This window comes from Chlorocebus sabaeus, chromosome 1 (assembly GCF_047675955.1).
Source record: "Chlorocebus sabaeus isolate Y175 chromosome 1, mChlSab1.0.hap1, whole genome shotgun sequence".
In the NCBI taxonomy this organism is placed as follows: domain Eukaryota; kingdom Metazoa; phylum Chordata; class Mammalia; order Primates; family Cercopithecidae; genus Chlorocebus; species Chlorocebus sabaeus.
In genome coordinates, this window is record NC_132904.1 from 17,628,945 (window position 1) to 17,654,861 (window position 25,917).

The 25,917-nt window shown below is 45.4% G+C and overlaps 1 protein-coding gene across 26 annotated transcripts in view; it reads left to right on the forward strand.

The window, feature by feature from the left end:
* The first annotated feature begins 252 nt into the window (after positions 1 to 252).
* Positions 253 to 25,917, forward strand: part of CELF1 (CUGBP Elav-like family member 1) — a 90,755-nt gene continuing 65,090 nt past the window's right edge. For 17 of the 26 annotated variants that reach the window (XM_073016314.1, XM_007999399.3, XM_037999331.2 and 14 more), the window contains exon 1: positions 253 to 429. The gene's annotated coding sequence lies outside the window, so the exon portion shown is untranslated. Of the gene's footprint in view, positions 430 to 9,096; positions 9,175 to 25,917 lie in introns of those variants that run through there. The other 9 variants (XM_037999334.2, XM_007999438.3, XM_037999340.2 and 6 more) reach the window with 2 other exon arrangements.

Consider the following 25,917-nt stretch of genomic DNA (forward strand, 5'->3'; position numbering starts at 1 on the left):
CTTCCCTCCAGTAGGGCTCGGAGACAAAGAGATGTGCCCCTGCAGCTCCCTCGGCTGAGGGCTCCGCCCGCAGCCCCAGGGGCTTAGGCGCGGCAGCTCCTCCACTTCCCAGCCCGAGGGGGCGCTGCAGTGCCCGGCGCTCGGCCCGCCCCTACGCCGCGCTCCGCTCGCATCTGCGCTGCGGGCGGCGCCGCGGTGATACGTTCCCCTTCGTCGCGCTCCCCCTCCTCCTCCGCCCTCCCCGCCGGTGGTAGGTGCCGGAAGTGCCGCCATTTTGGGGTGTTCTGCTCTGGCGGCAGCGGCGGCAGCGGCGGCGGGACGCGGAGGCTCCCCCGGGATTCGGCCTCAGCAGCGAGGCGGCGGCGGCGGCGGCGGCTGCGGAGGCGCAGGTAGCAGCTGAGGCAGCGGCGGGCTCAGGTGCAGCCGCTGGTGAGTGCTGCGGCCGCAGGATAACGGGCCGCGGGAGGGAGGGAGGGAAAGAAGGCAAGAGGGAGGCGCCGCGGGGCGGGTCCGGTTCGGGAGGCCGCGGGTCACAGGGCCCTCCGGGCGCGGCCTCTCCTCGTTCTTTGCGTCCTGGGGCAGGGCTGCGATCTCCTCCTGCATGTCGGGGTCCCAGGCTCCCCGGGTCCTGTCGGGCTTGCCCGGCGCGTGCCCCCGCGCCCTGGGAGACCCGCCCTCCTCGTGGCCTTGCTTCCTCTCCCCGCGCCCTTTACCTTCACCCTCTGGGCTCAAAGGCCTCGTTCCCTACCCAGTGCCAGCTCCGTTTTCCTCCTCTTTCTGGCTGCTGTGCTGGACCCAGGCTTCCTGCCCGGGACACCCCATCTCTGCCCCTGTCGCCCCACGTGTTCTTGGTGTTCACCCCTGTGGGTACCGAAGGGTCTCCGCCTCTAAAAGGCAGCGCTTTTCTGGAGCCTCGAGAGCCCCTCGTTTCTCGCCCCTGATCCGCTAAGGCCTTGGCTTGCCCTCCCCCCACATCAGGTGCTCACCCTGTCGTGGCCTAGTAGCTGGGCAGGAATCTCGCACCCGGGAGCGCGGGGAACACATTAAAGCGCTTTCTTCGCTAGGGAACAGGCTTTGAATTTAAAACCGGTGGTGTCTTGGTTGTGGTCCTTCGGGCAGGATGTTGTTTTAGTTCTCGGAGACCATTGCACATGAACAAGGAGCTTCTCATTGGTTTAGGCTCATACCCATAGTTGAGGGTAATGTGGTGAGATTTTGATTGGAATCTGTTTCTGCAAAATGGAATCTCTTTCTCGCCAGGAGAGAGCTGTAGGTTTATTACCTTCGAGTAAAAAGACTGTATAACAGTTTTAAGGAGCATGAAATGCTTTATAATGTGTGCAGTGTAAGAGGTTACAAATACTCAATCTTTTACAGGAACTTCATTTTTTTTTTTTTTTTTTTTAAGACGGAGTTTCGCTCTTGTTGGTTAGGCTGGAGTGCAGTGGCGCGATCTCGGCTCACTGCAACCTCCCCAGGTTCAAGCGATTCTCCTGCCTCAGCCTCCCAAGTAGCTGGGATTACAGGCATGCGCCACCACTCCCGGCTAATTTTTGTATTTTTAGTAGAGATGAGGTTTCACCATGTTGATCAGGCTGGATGTTCCCGAACTCCTGACCTCGGGTGATCCACCCGCCTCCCAAAGTGCTGGGAGTACAGGCGTGAGCCACTGCGTCTGACCGACCGGAACTTCACCTTTTGAAGGTCTTAAGGTCTTTTCACTGTCTTTGATTACCCGTGAATTGGGAAGGCTTTAATTGCATGCTTTCCCCTTGCCCACAAGTGTAGCTTCTCTCCAAGTGCTATGGAAGTTTCAGCCTCTCCATTAATCCTTGGTGAGAATGAAGGCGTCTCCATATAGAATCACCCTTTCTGTTTTAGCATTAATGAGTCCACTTAGAAAATCATGGGATTACTATAGCGTGCACAAACTGTTGCTACGGTGATTTTCTTCTCATGCTAATTTTTGTATTCTTCTGGCTTTACTTACCTAGTATGTGGTTTCTGATCATGAGTTAGCCAAGATTAAAGCAGCACTGTTGGTAAAGCAAAGCTGGAGTTTTCAGCTGTTGCTTTAACCAGGAAGGTTATGGTTCCCCTAGTGGTTCTTTTCTCATGACAGTCCACCACCTGTTTCCATTAAGAATGGCCTTAGGCCCAGAGCATAGGCCTCAACTTCTATTCAGCCATTCATTCTGATCCCTTTAAAGAAAAGAAAACCCAGGGTTTGCCGGGCGCGGTGGCTCAAGCCTGTAATCCCAGCACTTTGGGAGGCCGAGACGGGTGGATCACGAGGTCAGGAGATCGAGACCATCCTGGCTAACACAGTGAAACCCCCATCTCTACTAAAAAATAGAAAAAACTAGCCGGGCGAGGTGGCGGGCGCCTGTAGTCCCAGCTACTCGGGAGGCTGAGGCAGGAGAATGGCGTAAACCCGGGAGGCGGAGCTTGCAGTGAGCTGAGATCTGGCCACTGCACCCCAGCCTGGGCACAGAGCAAGACTCCGTCTCAAAAAAAAAAAAAAAAAAAAAAAGAAAACCCAGGGTTTTCTTTAAAGATTGTGCTATCTAGACTTAAGATCCACTAGCAGGAGGGGCTGTTAGAGATGGAATATCTTTTCTAGAACCCATTCACTTTTTGGATTAAGAAACTGAGGGCCCTAGAAGTTAAGTGACCTACTTGCCCAAGGTTATTTTGTTTTTTTAAACAATATCATGAGTATAATAATGCAGTCTACCCTTTGAGATGTAATGAAATGGGAAAGGACCCTGACTTGAAGTTAGAACTAGGCCTGGATTGTAATGCTTGCTCTGTCATTTACTGGTTATACAACCTTGGCAAGTCACTCAACTGTTCTGCTCCTCAGTTTATTCTCACCTGCAAAATGAAAGAAACAGCATCTGTCTCACATGGTATTAGTTCAGCTTCTGTAATATGGTGAAATACCCATGAGGTAATAGGCAGACAGTGAAGTTTTTAGCCAAAATGATTTATTTTTCTAAAGATTTCCATGTATTTTTCTTAATAGAGAAGTTACAGATTCATTATAAAAGTACATATAAGTCAAAAAAGGAAGAAACTCACCCATAGTGCCACCACTCAGAGATGATTGTTAAATATTGGGTCTTTATCTTGCCCGTCATTTTTATATGCTATAGAAATGCCTATTTTCGCAAAACAGGCTTATCCTAGTCACAGTTTTGTGATGTGGGTCCAGTCCCAACCCCCCAGCCCCGACCCCGCCATGGAGTCTTGCTCTGTCACTCATACTGGAGTGCAGTGGTGTGATCTCAGCTCACTGCAACCCTGCCCGCCGGGCTCAAGCAATTCTCCTGCCTCAGCCTCCTGAATAGCTGGTATTACAGGCGCTTGCCACTGCGCCCAGATAGTTTTTGTATTTTTAGTAGAGATGGGGTTTCACCGTGTTGGCCAGGCCCATCTAGAACTCCTGACCTCAGGTGATTTGCCCATCTCAGCCTCCCAAAGTACTGGGATTATAGGCATGAACTACCATGCCTGGCCTTTATTTATTTATTTATTTATTTATTTATTTATTTATTTTTGTAGAGACAGGGTGTCACTGTTTTGCCCAGGCTGGTTTTGAACTTCTGAATAAAGATGTGAGCCACTGAGCCTGGCCTACATGTTAAAATTATGGTTAAAAACACAAAATTGGCTGGGCGCGGTCGCTCACGCCTGTAATCCCAGCACTTTGAGAGGCCGAGGCGGGCGGATCACGAGGTCAGGAGTTCGAAACCAGCTGGCCAATATGGTGAAACCCCGTCTATACTAAAAATACAAAAATTAGCCAGGTGCAGTGGCATGTGCCTGTAGTCCCAGCTACTTGGGAGGCTGAAGCAGGAGAATCGCTTGAGCCCAGGAGGCGGAGGTTGCTGGGAGCTGAGATTGCGCCACTGCACTCCAGCCTGGGCGACAAGGCAAGACTCTGTATCCAAAAAAAAAAAAAGACTCACAACATTTACTAACTTAGTCATTTTTAAGTGTTCTGTGACGTTAAGTACATTCACACTGTTGGAAAACAGATCTGTGAGTTTTTCATTTTGCATATCTAAAACTCTATACCTGTTAGACAACAGCTCCCCTTTTCCCCTTCCCACTAGCCCCTGGTAACCACCGTTATTTGTTTCTACGATTTTGACCACTTTAGATAACATCATGTAAGTGGAATCATACCATGTCTGGTTTTTGTGACAGACTTATTTCACTTAGTGTAATGTCCTGAAGACTCATCCATTTTGTACTATGTGACCGGATTTATTTCCTTTTTAAGGCTAATACTTCATTGTGTATATATATATATATATCATGTTGTTTATGGACTGCATCCACTAATGGACTTTTGGGTTGCAGCTACCTCCTGGCTATTGTGAATAGTGCTGCTGTGACTGGGTGTGCGAATAGGTATTCCAGCCTTTGGAACAGTATCATTTGTTTTGAATATATACTCCAAAGTGGGATTGCTGGATCAAGTGATCATTCTGTTTTTAATTTTTATTATTTTGAAAGAATACAGTCCACTGGAATAGTTTTATTTTTATTTTTTTAAGAACCCCTATACTGCTTTCTATAGAAGTTGCACCATTTTACAGTCTCACCAGTAGGACACAAGGGTTCCAGTTTCTCCACATCCTCACCAATCTTTTTTTTTTTTGGTGGCCATCTTAATGGGTGTGAGACACCTCACTGTGGTGGTTTTGATTTGTATTTCTCTGCTGACTAGTGATGTTGAGCATCTTTTTGTATACTTGGCCATTTATATATTATCTTTGGAGAAATGTCTGTTCAAGGCCATTTCCCAGTTTTCAATCAAGTTTTTTGATTTTTGTATTGTTGAATTACAGACATTCTTTATATTTCCTGGATTTTTTTTTGAGACGGAGTCTCGCTCTGTTGCCCAGGCTGTAGTGCAGTGGCGTGATCTCTGCTCACTGCAACCTCCACCCGCTGGGTTCAAGCGATTCTCCTGCCTCAGCCTCCTGAGTAGCTGGGACTACAGTCATGTGCTACCATGCCCGGCTAATTTTTGTATTTTTAGTAGAGAGGGAGTTTCACCATGTTGGCCAGGCTGGTCTTGAACTCCTGACCTCAGGTGATCCGCCCGCCTCAACCTCCCAAAGTACTGGGATTACAGGTGTGAGCCACCACACCCAGCCTCTGTTTTCTGGATATTAACCCCTTATTAGATAGATGATTTGCAGATATTTTCTCCCATTCCGTAATTTGTCTTTTCACTTTGTTGATTGTATGCTTTGATACACAAAATATTTCATGTTTGATATAGTCCCATTTGTTTATTTTTGGTTTTGTTGCCTGTGCTTTTGGTGTCATATCCATGAAATCATTGTCAAATCCAGTATCATGAAGTTTTTCCCCTATATTTTCTTCTAAGAGTTTTATAGTTTTAGGTCTTACATTTAGGTTGTTTTAACCTTTTTTTTTTTTTCTTTTCTTTAAGACAGAGTCTCACTCTTTCGCCCAGACTAGAGTACAGTGACCCGATCTTGGCTCACTGCAATCTCTGCTGCCCTGGTTCAAGCGATTCTTCTGCCTTAGCCTTCCTAGTAGCTGGGATTACAGGTTCCTGCCACCGTGCCTGGCTAATTTTTGTGTTTTTAGTAGAGACCGGGTTTCACCATCTTGGCCAGGCTGGTCTTGAACTCCTGACTTCGTGATCCACCTGCCTTGGCCTCCCAATGTGTTGGGATTACAGGCATGAGCCACTGCGCCCGGCCCGTTTTAACCCTTTTTAAGTGTGTAATTTAATGACATTAATTACATTGAGATGTTGTGCAATCATCACTGTGATCTTTCCAAAATGTTTTCATCACCCTAAACAGAACCTCTGTAACCGTTAAGCAATAACTCTCAATTTTCCCTTCCCCCCTGCCTCTGGTAGCCTCTCATCTATCTTTGTGTCTGTGAATTTGCTTATTCTAGATATTTCATGTAACTGGAATATAATACTTGGCTTTTTGTGTCTAGCTTATTTCACTTAGCATGTTGTTTTCAAGGTCCATGCGTCATTTTGTAGTATGTATCAGGACCTAATTTCCTTTTTTTTTTTTGAGTTGGAGTTTCACTCTTATCGTCCAGGCTGGAGTGCAGTGGCGCGATCTCGGCTCACTGCAACCTCCGCCTCCCGAGTTCAAGCTGCCTCAGCCTCCTAAGTAGCTGGGACTACAGGCATGAGCCACCTAGCCTGGCTAATTTTGTATTTTTAGTAGAGATGGGGTTTCACCATTTTGGCCAGGCTGGTCTCAAACTCCTGACCTCAGGTGATCCACACGCCTTGGCCTCCCAAATTGCTGGGATTACAGGCATGAACCACCGTGCCCGGCCCTGATTTCCTTTTATGGCTGTGTTCCTCTACTTCTTGAGGTCAGGAATGTCTCCTTTATTTTGCTGTCCTCTGTTGGAGTTCTATAAAGGTTTAATTGATTATAATTCATGCTCTTCATGTGGATTGCCAATCACAAGAGAGATGTCTACTGACATATTCAAACTTCTTGAAAATACAGATATGTCAGCATGTATAATAAAGTAGTCTATAACGATAATCCAAATCACTGTGTATAGTATTTAAAATTTCTAATCTAGTCAGATTTTCCTATCTTTGAATGTACAGCATTTTCTTTTTTCTTTTTTTTTTTTTTTTTTGGAGACAGAGTTTCGCTCTCGTTTCCCAGGCTGGAGTGCAATGGCACGATCTTGGCTCACCACAACCTCTGCCTCCCAGGTTCAAGTGATTCTCCTGCCTCAGCCTCCCAAGTAGCTGGGATTACAGGCATATGCCACCACCTCCGGCTAATTCTTTGTATTTTTAGTAGAGACGGGGGTTTCTCCATGTTGATCAAGCTGATCTTGAACTCCCGACCTCAGGTGATCCGCCCACCTCAGCCTCCCAAAGTGCTGGGATTACAGGCGTGAGCCACCGTGCCCGGCACAGCATTTTCAAATAATGTGTACTGAAAAATATCACTTGGAGAGGTTAAGAATTGACAAGTTCCTGCCTTTGCTTTATACCTATAATATATGAATGACTTTGTTAGGTGGATCAATTTCTAGGTTTTGTATGTTGTGCACAGATAAATTTGTAAATCTGCCATTAATGGCCTAGTTAGGATAATACTTTCGGGTATGAACATTTCAGAGATATTCATAGGTGCCAGGCACGGTGGCTCACACCTGTAATCCCAGCACTTTGGGAGGCCAAGGTGGGCGGATTACGAGGTCAAGAGATCGAGACCATCCTGGCCAACGTGGTGAAACCCTGTCTCTACTAAAAATACAAAAATTAGCCGGGTGTGGTGGCACTCACCTGTAGTCCCAGCTACTCGGGAGCGTGAGGCAGGAGAATTGCCAGAATCCGGGAGGCAGAGGTTGCAGTGAGCCGAGATCACGCCACTGCAGTCCAGCCCGCCAATAGAGCGAGACTCTGTCCCAAAAAAAAAAAAAAAACTCATAGGTCTCTCAGTTTTTTCTAGTGTGAAGAAAGTTGGCCAGGCGTGGTGGCTCACACCTGTAATCCCAGCACTTTGGGAGCCTGAGGCGGGCAGATCATCTGAGGTCGGGAGTTCAAGACGAGGCTGACCAACATGGAGAAACCCTGTCTCTACTAAAAATACAAAATTAGCCAGGTATAGTGGTGCATGCCTCTCATCCCAACTACTTAGGAGGCTGAGGCAGGAGAATCGTTTGAACTAGGGAGGCAGAGGTTGTGGTGAGCCAAGATGGCGCCACTGCACTCCAGCCTGGGCGACAAGAGCAAAACTCCTTTCTCTCCCCGGCACCCTGCCCCCCCCAAAAAGATACTGAGAGTATCTGCCAATTGCATGAAAGGCCTTTCTCCTATTTTTCTCCCTTAAAAAAAATTAGGGAGGCCGAGGTGGGCGGATCACAAGGTCAGGAGATCGAGACCATCCTGGCTAACACGGTCAAACCCTGTCTCTACTAAAAATACAAAAAATTAGCCAGGCGTGGTGGCGGGTGCCTGTAGTCCCAGCTACCCGGGAGCTGAGGCAGGAGAATGGCGTGAACCCAGGAGGCGGAGCTTGCAGTGAGCTGAGATGGCGCCTCTGCACTCCAGCCTGGGTGAGAGTGTGAGACTCCATCTCGGAAAAAAATTTATATATATATATGAGAGGGACTGGGCTTGGTGGTGCGTGTGTGTAATCCCAGCACTTTGGAAGACTGAGGCAGGTGGATTGCTTGAGCCCAGGAGCTTGAGACCAGCCTGGGCAACATAGCTAGACCTCATCTCTACATAAAATACAAAAATTACTGTATTTTTGTACAAATTTTGTAAAACTTTCATATAAAAAAAAGAAGAAATAGAAAAAAAGTCTCTGGCAGCTGGGCAAACTTTATGCTTTAAGACTTCAGATTTGCTCTTTGTTATTAACCTCTTAATAATACTCATTATTAACAATATGTTCCTTACTATAATGTCTTAATAACCTCTTAATTTATTTGCCTCTTAATAATGGGTATTGGAGACTTTATGGCTCTGAATGAAGGTCAATATTTATTTATTTATTTATTTATTTATTTATTTATTTTTGAAATGGAGTCTCGCTCTGTCACCCAGCCTAGCGTGCAGTGGTTCAATCTCAGCTCACTGCAACCTCTGCCTGGAGGGATTCAAGCAATTCTCATGCCTCAGCCTCTCAAGTAGCTGGGATTATAGGTGCCCGCCACCACGTCTGGCTGAGTTTTGTATTTTTAGTAGAGACGGAGTTTCTCCATGTTGGTCAGGCTGATCTCAAATTCCCGACTTCAGGTGATCTGCCCACCTCGGCCTCCCAAAGTGCTGGGATTACAGGCGTGAACTGCTCCACCCGGCCTTAATTTTTGTATTTTTATTAGAGATGGGATTTCGCCACGTTGGCCGTGCTTGGCCAGGCAGATCTCAAACTCCTGACCTCAAGTTATCTGCCTGCCTAGGCCTCCCAGAGTATTGTGATTACAGGCATGAGCCACTATGTCTGGCCTATTCTTTGATTTTTTATTTATTTTTATTTCTTTTTTGAGACTGAGTGTCACTCTTGTTGCCAAGGCTGGAGTTCGGTGGCACCATCTCAGCTCACTGCAACCTCCGCCTCCTGGGCTCAAGCGATTTTCCTGCCTCAGCCTTCCGTGTAGCTGGGATTACAGGTATGTGCCACCACACCTGGCCAATTTTGTATTTTTAGTAGTGATGGGGTTTCTCTATGTTGATCAGGCTGGTCTCAAACTCCTGACCTCAGGTGATCTGCCCTCCTCAGCCTCCCAAAGTTGATTGCTATTAATATAATGCTATAGTTACTAGAACACGTATACTAGAGTTACAGTACACTGAAATGGTCAAAAGGCAAGTAAAATAGAAATAAGAAAATTTTGATGAAAATCTGGAGAATTAAGTCTTTCTGTAATTGAGAGTTGATTCTTTGATTGTGGAATCCTGAAAATGGAAATGCTTTGAAAGGATGGTGTGACTTGAATGGGCTTTATAAGCACAGCCTGGTAAGGATAACTGACAGCTTGGGACAATGGATTTAGGGTACCACCAGTTTACATTTCTGGGCGTGTTTTCCTATCTTTAAAGTGGAGATACCAACTCAGAATAGTAATGTGAGGATTAATTGAGGTAACTTATGCTAGGCACCGAACAGTGCCTGATACAGTATTGATAATGCTGTTTCTTTTTCCGTGTGTAAAATGGGCATACCACTCACTTGTCTCTTGGGTCAATAATGCGTTTCAGCCAAATGAAATAAGTAACACAGGTGAAATGCCTAGCAGTGCCATACATAGATGAGCAGTACCTAGTATATCAATGTTCCTTTTGTTTCCTTTTATGAGTGCGTTTTGTTTTGCATTTTCTTGTGTCTGTTGTGGCTTAAGGGATGAGATTTGTGTGTCTGAAATGCTTTGCTAAACAGGGCATTGTTCCTTGTGGAATACTTGAGTAATATGGTTTCCTGGATTTCATATTCACTGTTTCTACTTTATGTGAGAATCTAGTGTTGAGAGGCTTCGGCGTTCAAAGAAAACTGAAAATTATAAATGAATATATTGGATTTGTAATAGGGGACACCTGGGTCTCTTTGTAGTTTAAAGTGACGAGTTCAGGCGGGGAGGAGGGCTCTAATACTTAGAGTTGTAATGCAGATTTAAGACTTAATCAGTTTTAGCTATTTGCTTTGTAAACTGTATTGTATCAAGAGTCCTTATTTGCCAAAAACAGCTTTTTTTTTTTTTTTTTTTTTTTTAGAGATGGGGTGGGGACAGGGGTCCACGGGTCCACTATATAGCCCAGACTGGTGCAAACCTTGGGCTCAAGCAGTCCTCCTGCCTCAGCCTCCTGAGTGGTTGGGATTGATTACTGGAGGGCAACATTATGCCTGCCTTGAAGGCAGTTTCCTTGATGAGACCTTTGTAAAATAACTTTGACCTTGTCATAGAATTGGCTTAGAATCTTCTTAAAGTGGAGGTTTCTTTATGGAATTCTATAGTTATTTTTTAACCTCTGCTGTGCTGTGGAGGCCATGAGTATGTATTTGTTTATTTTACACTTCATTAAGTTCCAGATTTGTAAAGTTTAGGGCTTTTTTGGCCTGCTGTTGTTTTCTGAGACGAGGTCTCATTGTGTCACTCAGGCTGGAGTGCAGTGGCGTTATTGTGGCTCCCTGTAGCCTCAACCTCCCAGGCCTCAGTGATCCTTCCCCACCTCAACCTCCCAAGTAGCTGGGACTATAGGTACGCAACACCACGCTTGGCTAATTTTATTTTTTGTAGAGATGGGGTCCCACTATGTTGCCCAGGCTGGTCTTGACCTCCTGGCCTCCAGCAATCCTCCTGCCTCAGCCTCCCAAAGTGCTGGGATTACAGGCATGAGCTACCATGCTGGCCTTCTTTTCCATTAGAGACAGAATCTCTCTTTGTTGCCCAGACTTGAGTGCAGTAGTGCAATTACAGCCTGGAACTCCTGGGCTCAAGTGATCCTCCAGCCTCAGCTTTCCGAGTAGCTGGGACTACAGGTGCACACCACTACAGCTGGCTAATTTTTGTAGTATTTGTAGAGACGGGGTCTCTCCTGGTCTCGAACTCCTGTCCTCAAGAGATTCTCCTGCCTTGGCCTCCCAAAGTGTTGGGATTACAGGTGTGAGCCACTGTTCCCAGCCCTGTTGATATTTTGTAAAGCTGAACACAGTCCATCCCTTTTGATATTTTCTAAAGCAGAGCACAGTGGCTCATGCCTGTAATCCCAGCACTTTGGGAGGCCAAGACATGCAGATCACATAAGGCCAGAAGTTTGAGACCAGTCTGGCCAACGTGGTGAAACTCTGTCTCTACTAAAAATACAAAAATTAGCCAGATGTGGTGATACGTGCCTGTAATCCCAGCTCCTCAAGTGGCTGAGGCACAAGAATGGCTTGAATCCAGGAGGTGGAGGTTGCAGTGAACTGAGATCACGCCACTACACTCCAGCCTGGGCAACAGGGAGACCCTGTCTCAAAAAAGAAAAAAAAAAAAAAATCAGAGAAAATATCAACAAGAATGATGAGTTTTTGTTTAGTGATTGCATTGATACCTGATGGATCTCACTTAATCGAATTTGATGTGCTACTTTTAGATATGTTCATAGGTGCAGATATGGCTTTATTTATTTATTTGAGACAGTTTCATTCTTGTTGCCAAAGCTGGAGTGCAACGGTGCGATATCAGCTCACTGCAGCCTTCGCCTCCCGTGTTGAAGCGATTCTCCTCCCTCAACCTCTTTAGTAGCTGGGTTTATAGGCACCTGCCACCATGCCTGGCTAATTTTTGTACTTTTAGTAGAGATGGGGTTTCACCATGTTGGCTAGGCTGGTCTCGAACTCCTGATCTCAGGTGATCCACCTGCCTCGTCCTCCAGAACTGCTGAAATTGACGTGAGCCACCGCGCCCAGCCTGACACGGCTTTAGAAAGAACTCTCCACTAACTTTATGACCTCCAGTTCTTCTTTTCATAGCTACATTCAGCTTTGACAAAATGGAGTTGAATTTTTTTTTTTTTTTTTTTTTTTTTTTTTTTTTTTTTTGAGACGTAGTCTCGCTCTGTCGCCCAGGCTGGAGTGCAGTGGCGCGATCTCGGCTTACTGCAAGCTCCGCCTCCTCGGTTCATGCCATTCTCCTGCCTCAGCCTGCTGAGTAGCTGGGACTGCAGGCGCCCGCCACCACACCCGGCTAATTTTTTATATTTTTGGCAGAGACGGGGTTTCACCGTGTTAGCCAGGATGGTCTCGATCTCCTGACCTCGTGATCCGCCCACCTCGGCCTCCCAAAGTGCTGGGATTATAGGCGTGAGCCACCGCGCCCTGCCGAGTTGAATAATTTTACTTTCTTTCTAAGTTATAACTCCGTTAAAACTGTGTTTTAGGGGGAATGTCTTTAGTTTGAGGATTATGCAAAATAAAGTTTTTTGGTTCCTGGGCTTTTTAAGTTTGTAGTGTTATACTTTTAATTTTGAAAGGTCAGTAGTTTACATTTTCTTTCTTTTTTTTTTTTTTTTCTTTTTTTTTTTTTTTGAGACAGTCTTGCCCTGTCACCAGGCTAGAGTACAGTGGCGAGATCTCGGCTCATTGCAATATCTGCCTCCTGGGTTCAAGCGATTCTCTTGCCTCAGCCTCCTGAGTAGCTGGGATTATAGGCATGAGTCACCATGCCCAGCTAATTTTGTATTTTAGGTAGAGATGGAGTTTCACCATGTTGGCCAGGCTGGTCTCGAACTCGTGACCTCAGGAGATCCGCCTGCCTTGGCCTCCCAAAGTGCTGGGATTACAAGTGTGAGCCTCCACCCCTGGCCAAGTAGTTTCCATTTTCATAGTAACATTGCTGCTCTTCAGCAAAATAATCATTAGGTTAGAAACTGTCACCACTTTCTTCTTCTTCTTTTATTACCTTTTTGTTTCCTTTGAGATTGAGGTACGCTCTTGCAGACTGTGTGAATATGTATGATATTGGTGATAATGTGGGGTGACTAATAGTCTACTGTGAGTAGATGGTGTTTTTTAACCCAGTATTATTTGGACATCTGTTAAGTTTTTGTTAATTTCTGTTTTGTACAGATAATTTACTGTAGGCTTTTTCCAGTTTCTTTGTACTTCTAGCTTTTGTGTATGGGAAACATTCTACTTTTCTGCTCCAGCCGCCTTCCCTCACACTGCAGTCACATAGCTCAGCTGGTGTTTCTTTCCCAGATGAATTCTATCTGGGTGTTGCTGCTGCTAACTTACCATGCTAGATTGGGTGGGATATTTTCAGTGAGAAACACCTGTGCCATTTACTGGCTGCTTGCCTATTTTTTGTTTTGTTGGGTTTTTTTGTGTGTGTTTTTGTTTTTGTTTTGAGACGGAGTCTCTCTCTCTCGCCCAGGCTGGAGTCCAGTGGCGCCATCTTGGCTCACTGCAGTCTCCGCCTCCTGAGTTCAAGCCATTCTCCCTGCCTCAGCCTCCCAAGCAGCTGGGATTATGGGCGCCCACCACCATGCCCGGCTAATTTTTGTATTTTTAATAGAGATGGGGTTTCACCATCTTGGCCAGGCTGGTCTTGAACTCCTGACCTCATGATCCACCCACCTCGGCCTCCCAAAGTGCTGGAATTACAGGCATGAGCCACTGCGCCCAGCCTGCTTGCCTGATTTTGAGTGCTCTCTGAGCAATTGTCTCGTGGGGGCCGGGGAGTGAAAGGTAAGTCAGGGTGGTGGTGACAGCTTGAAAATGCATAACTCTTTGACATTTGTCAGCTAGTGGGTGATTACTGCATGATGAAGCAGCACTGCTTTGTGTTCAAAGTCATTTTAAGCCTTATAGTAGGCTTTCAACAAGGATATTTTACTGGAAGCTGTTTATGTGGTAAAAGATTATTTATCCTTTAGGTCTATATTTCCTAGATGGCTAGAGCAAGAGGAGCAGATATCACATTTCGTGTTTAGGAATGCTCTTCAGCCCCTCCCTGCTCATGATTCAATATCTGTTTGTCATTTAGTGCACAGCTAACCTTTTTCATGAGGCTTTTCCTGTCCATTCATTCCCATACCTGATTTAGTATTGTATTGATGTATTTTATTATTTCAGCAAGATTTTAAGCTTTTTGAGGATGGGAACTGCCTTGCTGCTTAGTGTATTGCATATACTTTAGGGGAGTGGTTCAGGCACATAGTCCCTACTCTAATTATACCTTGTGATCTAGCCCCTCTTGTAATACCTTATTGCACCAGAGGTGGACACCTGGCCCATGCTGGGTAAATCACTTTGTCCTAGGAATTTGAGATCGGAACTGAGATTCAAGTCTTTAGGATACAAATTGTCACCTGCATTCAGAGAACTCAGGACATAAAGTCAGATGCTGGTATGCAGCCAAGTTCAGGCTCATACATGTGGAAGCGGTGAAGGTCATTCCGTAGGGAGGGAGAAGTAAGTAGATTTCATCTGGAAAGAAGCATAGACTAGAAATGCAGTTCTGGAGAGAGGGCAGCCATCCACATGCAGAATACAAATCTGAATGCCTAAAGACTTTCCAGGTGTGGGCCTGTTTGGAGTTCTTGAGATGGTCTAGTACTCTTTCAGTTAATTCTACTTTTTGTGTAAACTATCTGTTATTTTCAGCCAAAATAACTTTGAGTTAGACTTAGTACAGAGCTCTGCACAGCACTTGTAAAATTTGAAGTGTAGAATAGTCCTGAGTAGCTAGAATTACAGGTGTGCACCACCATGCCTGGCTGATTTTTTTGTATTTTTAGTAGAAACGAGGTTTCACCATGTTAGCCATGGCTGGTCTCAACCTTAGGTGATCTGCCCGCCTTGGCCTCCCAAAGTGCTGGGATTACAGGCTTGAGCCACCGCACCAGTTGTTTGAAAGAGTGCTCTTCCCGCCCGCCCCCATGCCCTCCTTAGCCCCAGGCAAAAGGCTGCTGGAGGTCTTGACTCCTTCAGTATATGCATTTGCGCTTGGTGTTTAGAATGCTTTGCTAGATCAAGATTATGAGTTTATTTTTTTAACAAGTTGTTTATGATTATTTGTTTATTTTTTTTTTTTTAAGGAATATGAGCCTGTTAAAAATAATACTGCTATTTCAAATAGGAAACTTAAAGTGAGCCATCAGTTTTAGAGAATTTTTGTTTGTGAGGCATATGGATTCAGTCTTTTCTTCATTTCTAGTTAAGTGGCGTTTGTTTTAGTTTCCTGATTGTTTCCTCTTAAAAAAATGTTGATGGGCTTGAGTGGAACACAATAATGTGGGTTGAATGGCTGTTGAGACTTTAAACAAAGGGTAATGGTGAGTGGCTGTGTGCCCAGTTGATGGAGTCTGTCTGGTCCCAGCTCAGTCACTTCATGAATGATCTGTGAGAGGAGCATCACAGTGGTGTTTTTCTCTTTGAGAAATGTTAATGAGGGAGAGGGGGAAGCTCTGTGAAAGACAGTTTAGTGCTTCTAACGTGATTTTTTTTTCCCTGTGATCTTTTGGTTTGTTAGGTTGAAAGACTTTATTCCAGAGAAATGTAAAAATTCCCTGTAATACTAATGAGCAGGAATTAAAAAGAGACAAGCCAGTTTTGAAATGGAGATTTATATGCAACCTGGTACACAGCCAACATCAACATTCTGTCTTCCATACATAGATACATAGGATAGAAAAAGCTAGAAGATATTATTTGATATCAGAGGTCAAATGATGATTGCAAATATATCTAAACAATATTATGGGCCAGTCGTGGTAGCTCATGCCTGCATTACCAGCACTTTAGGAGGCTGAGGCAAGAGGATTGCTTGAGGCCAGGAGTTTGAGACCAGCCTAGGCAAATACAGGGACTCTGTCTCTACCAAAAAAAAAAAATTATTTAGCCAGGCATGGTGGAGCACACCTATAGTCCTAGCTATTTGGGAGACTGAGGCAGGACTCAACTCCTTGAGCCCAGGAGTTGGAGGTTACAGAAAGCTATGATTGTACCACTGTACTCCAGCCAGCCTGGGCAAAAAAGTGAAAACCCATTTCTTTAAAAAATAAAAATAAAAATAAGATTATGCCTTCATGTGTTAGAGGAAATTTTACAGTCTATAGTTTACCTAAGCACTGGGGCCTTGCATAAAGTAGATATCTGATAATTATTTGTTGACTACTCCATGTTAAATGGCACTTTAATTTTATGTTTTGGAACAGTTCAGTGTAAGGATTAGTAATAGGAAAAAGACTTAACATTGAAATTCTGTGAATTTAAGTCATTGTCTTCTGAAGATGGAGTACTTTAAAAACTCCAAGGAGTTATCTGGAAACAAGCATAAGCAGCTTTCCGTCAAAAGACATTATGGTTAAGATAGCCTCCCAAAGTGCTGGGATTACAGGCGTGAGCTGCCGTGCTAGCCAGAAACTATTTAAAAACAAACTCTTAGTACAGTGGGTGGCTCATGCCTATAATTCCTAGCACCTTGGGAGGCTGAGGCGGGCGGATCATGAGGTCAGGAGATCGAGACCATCCTGGCTTACACAGTGAAACCCCATCTCTATTAAAAATAGAAAAAATTAGCCGGGCATGGTGGCACACGCCTGTAATCCCAGCTACTCTGGAGGCTGAGGCAGGAGAATCACTTGAACCCAGGAGGTGGAGGTTGCGGTGAGCTAAGATCGCACTACTGCACTCCAGCCTGGGCGACAGAGCAAGACTCTGTCTCAAGAAAAAAAAAAAACTCTTGTGGGCCTGCTACAGGAAAGCTTAGGTGAGTAAATATAGCAAAACAAGACATTATTATTATTTTTTTTTTGAGACGGAGTTTCACTCTTGTTGCTCAGGCTGGAGTGCAGTGGTGCAACCTTGGCTCACTGCAACCTCTACCTCCCGAGTTCAAGCGATTCTCCTGCCTCAGCCTCCTGAGTAGCTGGGATTACAGGCATGCCCCACCATGCCCGGCTAATTTTCTAGTTTTAGTAGAGATGGAGTTTCTCCATGTTGGTCAGGCTGGTCTCAGACTCCTGAACTCAAGTGATCCGCCTGCCTCGGCCTCCCAAAGTACTGGGATTGCAGGCATGAAGCCATCTCACCCAGCCCAAGACATAATATTTTTGTGGAGTATCTTGATAACTGTTGCCTACTGTAGTTAACGGTATATCTTATCTCCATAGAACCATTTTTTTTTCCTTTTGGTTTGTGAATTTGTTGTATGAATTGGTTCTGAGTTTGGTTTTTAACATTTTATTTAAATGGAATTTATATTTAGGCTTCAGTAGTTATTATTAGTGTGAGGGATACTCTTGAAATTTGTGCCAGGTACTTTCTGGCTCAAATTATTATGGATCAGGCCTAGGGTAGCTGAAGTTCTAGACTATTACTGTGAAATCAAGTGCTGTTTTTGTTAATGTTCATTTGTCTGGTATAAGTTTGCTCTGGGCTAAGCTAGATCTATGGGAAGACTTAATTTAACCCTTTTCCAGTAAGCTTCCGACTTAGGAAAAAAAAATTTTTTTTTCTAATTCGGACTGTTTCACTTCTGAAAAAACCAGATCCACAGATCAGACTTGTAAACGATCTGTTTTCTTAAGATATCTTCTAACAGAATGAGTCTCCAGGGAGCTGAGTGGCAACACACATTTAGCTAGGAGTGTCAGTTCATCTCCCTAAATGTAATTTAATACCACATTTATCTACACACCGCAGTTTTGGAGGCATACTTGGAGATTGAACTTTTACTTCTCTTGGCTTTTTTAAATTTAATTTAATTAATTAAATTTATTTTTGACACGGAGTCTCACTCTGTTGCCCAGGCTGGAGTGCAGTGGCGCCATCTTGGCACACTGCAAACTCCGTCTCCCGGGTTCACGCCGTTCTCCTGCCTCAGCCTCCCGAGTAGCTGGGACTACAGGCGCCCACCACCACACCCAGCTAATTTTTTGGGGGTTTTTTTTTTTGAGACGTAGTCTTTGCTCTGTTGCCAGGCTGGAGTGCAGTGGCGCGATCTCGGCTCACTGCGAGCTCCGCCTCCTGGGTTCATGACCATTCTCCTGCCTCAGCCTCCTGAGTAGCTGGGACTACAGGCGCCCGCCACCACGCCCGGCTAATTTTTTGTGTTTTTTAGTAGAGATGGAGTTTCACCATGTTAGCCAGGATGGTCTCGATCTCCTGACCTCGTGATCCACCTGCCTTGGCCTCCCAAAGTGCTGGGATTACAGGTGTGAGCCATTGCGCCCAGCCAATTTTTTGTATTTTTTAATAGAGACGGGGTTTCACCAGATTAACCAGGATGGTCTCGGTCTCCTGACCTTGTGATCCCCCGACCTTGGCCTCCCAAAGTGCTGGGATTAAGGTGTGAGCCACCGTGCCTGGCCGGCTTTATTTTTTATAGTTTTGTGTCTGATATATTTCTAACATAATTGTGTAGAGAAGCTGAGATTTCTTGAACTTTGGAAAACATTGAAATCTTCATAGAAAAAATACTAAATATGGCCAGGAGCAGTGGCTCGTGCCTGTAATCCCAGCACTTTGGGAGGCCAAGGCGGGTGGATCACCTGAGGTCAGGAGTTCGAGACCAGCCTGGCCAACATGGTGAAACCCCATCTCTACTGAAAATACAAAATATTAGCCAGGCATGGTGGCAGGTGCCTGTAATCTCAGCTACTCGGGAGGCTGAGACAGGAGAATGGCTTGAACTAGGGAGGCGGAGGTTGCAGTGAACAGAGATTGCGTCACTGCACTTTATTTAGCCTGGGCAACAAGAGTGAAACTCTGTCTCCAAAAAAAAAAGAAAAAGAAAAAGAAAAAATGCTAAATATAACTTATATTGTGGTCTGGAAAGAAATAGCAGCATGCATAGGTCATAGAAACTTCAGTTGAGTTTATATTGATGTAACTGCTTTTATGAAGAGGGAGGGGAAAAACTAAGAATTGAATATATTTAACTATTTTGCAAGATAGTGTCACTAAAATAGTTTTAAATATTCTTTTTTTTTTTGATGATAGAGTCTCGCTCTGTTGCCCAGGCTGGAGTGCACTTGAGCAGTCTCAGCTCACTGTAACCCCTGCCTCCTAGGTTCAAGCAATGCTTCTGCCTTGGCCTCCCAAGTAGCTGGGATTACAGGTGCCTGCCATCATGCTCAGCTAATTTTTGTATTATTGTTGTTGTTGTTGTTGTTGTTATTGAGATGGAGTCTCGCTCTATAGCCCAGGCTGGAGTGCAGTGGTGTGATTGCGGCTCACTGCTACCTCTTGCCTCCTGGGGTTTAAGCAGTTCTCCTCCCTCAGCCTCCCGAGTAACTGGGACTACAGGCATACACCACCACGCCTGGCTAATTTTTTGTATTTTAGTAGAGAGGAGGTTTCACCGTGTTGCCCAGGCTGGTTGTGAACTCCTGAGCTCAGGCAGTTTGCCCGCCTTGGCCTCCCAAAGTGCTGGGATTATAAGCATGAGCCACTGCACCTGGCCAATTTTTGTATTTTTAGTAGAAACAGGGTTTCACCATGTTGGCCAGGCTAGTCTTGAACTCCTGACCTGAAATGATCCACCCGCCTCGGCTTCCCAAAGTGCTGGTATTACAGGCATGAGCCACCGCGCTTGGTCCAATATTTCTTCAGAAATGTATATTGTATGGTACTATTTCTTGAAGGTAGCTTGCTGAAAGAATAAGATCAGCTTTCTGAATTGCCAGATCCAGAACATCAAAAAAAAAAAAAAAAAAAAAAAAAATACTGTGACCAAAAAAAAAAGTCTTCTGGATCCACCCCCAGGAATCCTAGTGGGTTCCCATGGTAACAGCCTCTTTGCTTACAACTTGTCACTGTGTAACTGTCACTGGGGTTCAAAGAAAAGCCAGTATAGCAAGAACTGTGTGGCATTAACAACTTCTTAATAAAATGCTGTTGCACATTTGCAATGAGCCAGAAATAGAAAAGAAAGTTTTAAGGTTTTAATTTCTGTGTTCCGTTAATTAGAAGCTTTAAAAAGCTGCCTAATTATGGTAAGGTGCAGCAGTGGGAAGGTGGTGGGTGGCCCAGGCAGCCTTAGGAGGGAGAAAAAGTAAGCCATAGGCTCAAAATGTTAGAAACTTCAGATTTTTTTTCTTCTTTAATCCTATCATTTTGAAAATGAGGGACATGGAATGCCTTACTTAAATTCACACAGAGATAGAAGCAGGAATTTTCCCTGCACTGTTCTGTTGTCTCTACCCACACATTGGATTCACCTTTCCTCTACTTTTCATAGTGAAATCGGTTTCTGAGGTTAGCAAAGGACCTTTACAAAAGTTATGCAGATAAACTTTCTATCCATCGAAGGAATCCCTTCTATAGCATCCTGTGCAGGCAGCATCTGCCTCTTTCCTCAGGTGGAGGTTACTTGTTTAATGGCAAAAACCCCTCTACTGGAGTTGAAAGGGAAGATAGTTTTATGTGGATTCCCCATTTTAAAGCTATATACTGTTTTTCTCTCATCATAAAAGAGTAGTTGTAGGCCGGGCACGGTGGCTCACGCCGGTAATCCCAGCACTTCAGGAGGCCAAGGTGGGTGGATCCCCTGAGGTCAGGAGTTTGACACCAGTCTGGCCAACATGGTGAAACCCCGTCTCTACTAAAAATACAAAAATTAGCCAGGCCTGGTGGTGGGTACCTGTAGTCCCAGCTACTCAGTCAGCTGAGGCAGGAGCATCGCTTGAACCCAGGAGGCAGAGGTTACAGGGAGTAGAGATTGCACTACTGCACTCCAGCCTGGGCAACAGAGTGAGACTGTCTCAAAAAAAAACAAAAAACAAAAAAAAACAGTTGTAAATCAGAAAAATTCCCGAATGTTTTTCAGTAGCCTGTTTATCTCCATTTAAGTCATGCTTGTCAGTCATGACAAGACAAATAATTCTTTAAAGGAATTATGTCATGCCTAAACCCTAGAACTTTGAAAAGATAATGCCATATTTGGAACAAGCTAGTCCTTTAACAGGTGGGAGGGAAGAGATGATGATAAATGCTATATTGAGTTTAAAGTACTTTACAATGTGCTTAATATAAGGAGATGATTTTGAGCTAAAGAATGTCAGAATAGGCCTCAAAAATACTTCTAAGGCAAAATCAGAAGCCAAGTAGGCAAGTTATTTTGTGTTTTTGTGGTGCATTTTGCGAATGCTTTTGTCATTGTTTCTAGAGTGGGTGTATCTATACAAAAGTGAGTTTGGGGTTCAAAAATAATATTTTGGGTCTTATTGTTTGTTTGTTTTTTGAGATGGAGTCTCGCTCTGTTGCTCAGGCTGGAGTGTAGTGGTGTGATCTCTGCTCACTGCAACCTCTGCCTCCCGGATTCAAGCAGTTCTCCTGTCTCAGCCTCCAGAGTAGCTGGGACTACAGGCGAGTGCTACCACATCCAGCTAATGCTTTGTATTTTTAGTAGAGATGGAGTTTCACCATGTTAGCCAGGATGGTCTCTATCTCCTAACCTCGTGATCCACCCACCTCGGCCTACTAAAGTGCTGAGATTACAGGTGTGAGCCACCACGCCTGGCCTGTTTTTTTTGTTTTGTTTTGTTTTGTTTTTGAGGTAGAGTCTTGCTGTACCTAAGCTGGAATGCAGTGGCGTGATCTCAGCTCCCTGAAACCTCCACCTCCCGGGTTCAAGTGATTCTCGTGCCTCAGCTTCCCGAGTAGCTGGGATTACAGTCATCTACCACCATGCCTGAGTAATTTTTATATTTTTAGTAGAAATGGGGTTTTGCCAAGTTAGCCAGGGTGGTCTTGAACTCCTGACCTCAGGGGATCCATTCGTCTCGGCCTCCCAAAGTGTTGGGATTACAGATGTGAGCTACCATGCCGGGCTTTTTGTTTTGAGACAGGGTCTTCCTTTGTCGCCCAGGCTTGGAGTGCAGTGACCTAATTGTGGCTCACTGTAGCCTTGACCTCCTGGGCTCAAGCGATCCTCCCACCTCAATTTCTCAAGTAGCTGGCACTACAGGCACATGCCACCATGCCTGGCTAATTTTTTCCATTTTTGTAGAGACAGAGTCCCCCTGTATTGCCCAGGCTGGTCTTAAACTCCTGGTCTCAAGCGATCTTCCTGCCTTGGCCTTCCAAAGTACTGGGATTACAGGCATGTACCCAGCCTTCTTCCTCTTAAAATCTGGTCCTCTCTCCCAGTTTTCATGTCTCACAGCCATCCTTCTGTCTCTGATACTGCTTCTTAATTCTAAACAGCTATATTCTGTGAGCTGCTGCAAAAGAGAAACACCATCCTTTCTAGACTGCCGTGGAGTCAGTGCCACATTTACCAAACTGTCTGATCTGTGACTGTGTCCTCTTTTGACTGGGCCCACATTAAAGCATGTCCTAAATGCTATGTTGATATATGTCCTCAGTAGCAATCTTGTTTTTTAAGCCTTCGTTTACAGGTTGATTCACAGTGGTAGAGAGCCATGTTCAGAATTTTTTTCTGATAGCCTGAATTTTCTTCTTGTCTTTCATGTCTTTGCTTCTGTTTATGTTCTTTGTACCTCTTCTTCCTTGAGCTTGCATCTTCTGCATAGTTGACTCTATTATATCATCTTTGGAGCTGCAGAATAAAATGTGGAAGATTTTGAAGTTAAGGTTCCCAGAATAATGTCGCCCACATTGCACATATGTCACATTTTGAGTTTACTAGTTAAGCCTCTAAATATGCACTTTATATACAATATGCGCAGTGGGATGATTTAGGTTGCCATGAGAACCTAAAAATTTTAGGCTTAAATGATTCAGTAACAGACACTTTAAAATTGTCTTAGACGAAGGCTAATTTTTCTTTTATATACTCTTTACAAATTCAGGCATAAGGCAATAGCTGTTCTCATATAGTACCTCTCCTGCTGACAGGATGGGTGACTTTGTTTGCATACCTGTTATCAGTCCTCTTCATTCCAGTCTTTCATTCTCTGGTGTCATGTCCCCTGCCCAAGTATTTCTCTCTCTCTCTTTTTTTTTTTTTTGAGAGAGAGTCTTACCCTGTTGCTCAGGCTGGAGAGCAGTGGTGTGATCTTGGCTCACTGCAACCTCTGCCTCCCAGATTTAAGAAGTTCTTCTGCCTCAGCCTCCCCAGTAGCTGGGATTACAGATGCCCGCCACTACACCCAGCTAATTTTTAAAATTCTTTTTCTGAGTCGGAGTCTCACTCTGTTGCCCAGGCTGGAGTGCAGTGACAGGATCTCGGCTCACTGCAACCTCTGCTTCCTGGGTCAAGTGATTCTCCTGCCTCAGCCTCCCAAGTAGCTGGGACTACAGGCGTGTGTCACCACTCCCAGCTAATTTTTGTATTTTTAGTAGAGATAGGGTTTTGCCACCGTTGGTCAGGCTGCTCTTGAACTCCTTACCTCATGTGATCTGCTCGCCTTGGCCTCCCAAAGTGCTGGAATTACAGGTGTGAGCCAGCATGCCTGGCCACTAATTTTTATATTTTTAGTAGAGATGGGGTTTTGCCATGTTACCCAGGCCGGTCTTGAACTTCTGACCTCAAGTGATCCACCCACCTCAGCCTCTCAAAGTGCTCGGATTACAGGCATGAGCCACTGCGCCTGGCCTTGTCTCCTACTTTCTTTGCTCCAAGGTAGGATTAGAAGTAGAAACTGGAGCCAGGAGCTATAGTTCCAGCTACCTGGGAGACTGAGGTGGGAGAATTACTTGAACCTGGGAGGCAGAGTTGCAGTGAGTCGAGATTGCGCCACTGCACTCCAGCCAGAGCTACAGAGCAAGACTGTCTCAAAAGAAAAAAAAAAAGGTAAAATAAACTGGGTGAGGTGGCACACATCTGTACTCAATTCCAGATACTTGGGAGGCTGAAGTGAGAGGATCACTCCAGCCCAGGAGGTTGAGGCTGCAGTGAGCAGTGATCCTGCCACTGGACCCTAGCCTGGGTAAAAGTAAAAGCTGGAAGCTTTACCTTTTTTTTTTTTTTTTTTTTTTGAGACAGGGTCTCACTGTGTTGCCCTGATCACAGTGGCGTGATCATAGCTTACTGTGGCCTTGAGCTCCTGGAATCAAAATGATCCTCCTGCCTCAGCCCCCTGAGTAGCTGGGACCACAGGCGGGTGCCAGCATGCCTAGCTAATTTTTGTGGCTTTTGTTTTTTTGTGGAGATGGGGTCTTACTGTATTGCTCAGACTGGTCTCACACTCTTGGCCTCTGCCTCCACCTCCCAATTTTTATCTTTTGTTTTTTAAGAGGTAGGATCTTGCTGTTTTCCAGGCTGGAGTGCAGTGGCACAATCATAGCTCACTGCAGCCTAAAACTCTTGGCCTCAATGAACAATCCTCCCACCTTGGCCTCCCAAAGTGCTTGTAGTACAGGTGTCAGCCACTGTGCCTGGCCAAACTTTAACTTTTTTTTTTTTTTTTGAGACGGAGTCTTGCTCTGTAGCCCGGACTGGAGTGCAGTGGCCGGATCTCAGCTCACTGCAAGCTCCGCCTCCCGGGTTCACGCCATTCTCCTGCCTCAGCCTCCGGAGTAGCTGGGACTACAGGCGCCCGCCACCTCGCCCGGCTAGTTTTTTGTATTTTTAGTAGAGACGGGGTTTCACCGTGTTAGCCAGGATGGTCTCGATCTCCTGACCTCGTGATCCACCCGTCTCGGCCTCCCTAAGTGCTGGGATTACAGGCTTGAGCCACCGCGCCCGGCCTTTTTTTTTTTTTTTTTTTTTGAGGCGGAGTCTCCCTCTGCTGCCCAGGCTGGAGTGCAGTGGCCGGATCTCAGCTCATTGCAAGCTCCGCCTCCCGGGTTCACGCCATTCTCCTGCCTCAGCCTCCGGAGTAGCTGGGACTACAGGCGCCCGCCACCTCGCCCGGCTAGTTTTTTGTATTTTTAGTAGAGACGGGGTTTCACCGTGTTAGCCAGGATGGTCTCGATCTCCTGACCTCGTGATCCACCCGTCTCGGCCTCCCTAAGTGCTGGGATTACAGGCTTGAGCCACCGCGCCCGGCCTTTTTTTTTTTTTTTTTTTTTTGAGGCGGAGTCTCCCTCTGCTGCCCAGGCTGGAGTGCAGTGGCCAGATCTCAGCTCACTGCAAGCTCCGCCTCCCGGGTTCACGCCATTCTCCTGCCTCAGCCTCCCAAGTAGCTGGGACTACAGGCGCCTGCCACCTCACCCGACTAGATTTTTGTAGTTTTTAGTAGAGACGGGGTTTCACCGTGTTAGCTAGAATGGTCTTGATCTCCTGACCTCGTGATCCGCCCGTCTCGGCCTCCCAAAGTGCTGGGATTACAGGCTTGAGCCACCGCGCCCAGCCCAAACTTTAACTTTTTAAAAAAGTGTGAGATGGAGTAACTGTATATTGTTGTCTTGAGTCCTTAAACTGAAAATCTGGTAAAAGTTGTGAATCCACTTCCTTATAAATGCATACAGAGGTAGAGTTTTACACATAATATAAGGAAGTTTTTTGAATTCCCGAAATGTCAGTGGGCCATAGATATGTACCCCTGATCTAGTCCAATCCCCTATTTCTCTCGAGGAAATAAGGGAGGAGAACTGACTTATCAAAGGCCGTACTTTACGTATTTATAGTCATTTTGATTCTGAGATTATACTTGGAGCAATCCCTCTTTGTGTACACATTATGTGGTGTATTGCTTTGTCAGGGGTGGGGGAATGGGGGACAGAGTTTCACTCTTGTCGCCCAGGCCAGAGTGCAATGGTGCAATCCTGGCTCACTGCAACCTCCGCCTCTCGGGTTCAACCGATTCTCCTGTCTCAGCCTCCCAAGTAGCTGAGATTACAGGCGCACACCACCACGCCCAGCTAATTTTTGTATTTTTAGTAGAAATGTGGTTTCACCATGTTGGCCAGGCTGGTCTTGAACTCCTGACCTCAGGTGACCCACCCGCCTTGGCCTCCCAAAGTGCTGGGGTTACAGGCATGAGCCACTGCACCTGGCCTGCTTTGTGTTCTGTATTTT